The sequence below is a fragment of the Pan troglodytes genome, chromosome 17 (assembly GCF_028858775.2).
Source record: "Pan troglodytes isolate AG18354 chromosome 17, NHGRI_mPanTro3-v2.0_pri, whole genome shotgun sequence".
Taxonomy (NCBI): Eukaryota; Metazoa; Chordata; class Mammalia; order Primates; family Hominidae; genus Pan; species Pan troglodytes.
Genome location: NC_072415.2, coordinates 40097032 through 40099254, shown reverse-complemented (window position 1 = coordinate 40099254; position 2223 = coordinate 40097032). Strand labels below are relative to the sequence as shown.

The following is a 2223-nucleotide window of genomic DNA, read 5'->3' as shown; positions in this document are numbered from 1 at the left end:
TACAGAAAAGTAATATAAAATAAAAAGAAACAAATACGACCTGCAGGCAACACTCTTAACTGATTTATACCACTTTGGCAATCCCTAATCTCCCTGCTTCAGATCAGCTTTTAGCATTAATGCTGTGACACCTTATAGCTGAGCATCTAGATGCAGTCCTATCAACGCAAAAAGTGAAACTTTAACTAGGTGTTTCTGATACGTGGCAAAGTCACTGATTTAATTAGAATCATTCCTTTAAATTTCAAAAGTTCACTGTTACAGTATTTTCACAAATGCCTCTAAAATTAAGTGAATGTTTTTGAGTTAAATTTTATCTCATTGATGATTGGTGGCCATGTTACATCATACCATTCCATCTCTCAGTATAAATAAGATAAATCTAGAGAAAATAGAAATGATGTTTGCATCTGATTAAAGTATATTTTGTAGTTTGGTATTTTAAAATAGGATCATTTAAAGTTTTCTATGGCAAGTTGATTTGAGAAACATTCATTTTAAGAGCCAAAGGGAAGCCTACTAATGCATTTACCTAAAACTAACAATCATAATTAGCTTAAGTTATGCAACGCCCTCAATAAATAAGTGACAGTTTTAAGCCAAGTCATATTTTTGCTACTATTTTGCTAAATATTTGTGGAATAAAATGATTTGAATCATTTGCAAGTTATATAAGCCATTAGTGATTATGGCCCAAGGTATCAACGGAAAGTTATTTAAGTAATTTCCAAGGCCTGTTCCACAGTAGACCAGATGTTAATCATCTTTTATGTCTTTTATAAACATGGAAGCAATTAAGCGAAAATTGCCAGGTTTACATAGAAGACATTATCATTGACAATTATAGTATTAGAGAATAACTAGTGATTTAAGTTTTATTGAAGAATACAAACTTCATACCATATTACAATGGCCCTTTTGTAAACTATAAAACAAAGCAAATTAAGTAAATAAACACAGGAGAGTTCCAGAAATATTCATGGGAAGGGAAAGAAAACATTTGCAGCACAGCAGTGAATAAAACACAGTCTCCTTTAGAAATAGTCAAAAAAACACATGTGAATGTGATTAATCTTAAAAATAGTGAGTTAAGGGAGAGTGTGATTTTTTTTTTCTTTTTTTTTTTTTCTTTTTATTTATTTATTTATTTTTTATTTTTTATTATACTTTAAGTTTTAGGGTACATGTGCACATTGTGCAGGTTAGTTACATATGTATACATGTGCCATGCTGGTGCGTGATTTTTATGATGGTCCAGTCTTTTGATTCTGAGAGAGGTGCCATACTAAAACTGAGGCTAATCTATTGCTTAAAAGAACCAAATGTGTCTCTGCCAGGTTTTGATATCAGGATAATGCTGGCCTCATAAAATGAGTTAGGGAGGATCCCCTCTTTTTCTATTGTTTGAAATAGATTCAGAAGGAATGGTACCAGCTCCTGTTTGTACCTCTGGTAGAATTTGGCTGTGAATCCTTCTGGTGCTGGGCTTTTTTGGTTGGTAGGCTATTAACTACTGCCTCAATTACAGAACTTGTTATTAGTCTATTCAGGGATTTGACTTCTTCCAGGTTTAGTCTTGGAAGGGTTTATGTGTTCAGGAATGTGTCCATTTCTTATAGATTTTCTAGTTTATTTGCGTAGAGGTGTTTACAGTATTCTCTGATGGTAGTGTGTATTTCTGTGGGATCAGTGGTGATATGCCGTTTATCATTTTTTATTGTGTCTATTTGATTCTTCTCTCTTTTCTTCTTCATTGGTCTGGCTAGTGGTCTATCTAGTTTGTTAATCTTTTTAAAAAAAAAACAGCTCCTTGATTCATTGTTTTTTTTAAGGGTTTTTCATGTCTCCATCTCCTTCAGTTGAGCTCCAATCTTAGTTATTTGTTGTCTTCTGCTAGCTTTTGAATTTGTTTGCTCTTGCTTCTCTAGTTCTTTTAATTGTGATGTTAGAGTGTCGATTTTAGATCTTTCCCACTTTCTCCTGTGGGAATTTAGAAGCCAGCATTATCTTGATATGAAAACCTGGCAGACAAAAAAATGAAAAATTCATGCCAATGTCCCTGATGAACATTGATGCAAAAATCCTCAATAAAATACTGGCAAACCAAATCCACCAGCATATCAAAAAGCTTATCCACCACAATCAAGTAGGCTTTATCCCTGGGATGCAAGGCTGGTTCAACATATGCAAATCAATAAATGTAATCCATCACATAAACAGAAC

At 33.2% G+C, this 2223-nt stretch overlaps 1 non-coding gene across 1 annotated transcript; it reads right to left on the bottom strand.

Moving 5' to 3' along the window:
- Positions 1-772: 772 nt before the first annotated feature.
- Positions 773-822, bottom strand: MIR302F (microRNA mir-302f). The gene has a single exon (NR_035736.1). It is a non-coding gene; the product is annotated as a microRNA mir-302f (primary transcript).
- Positions 823-2223: the final 1401 nt, after the last annotated feature.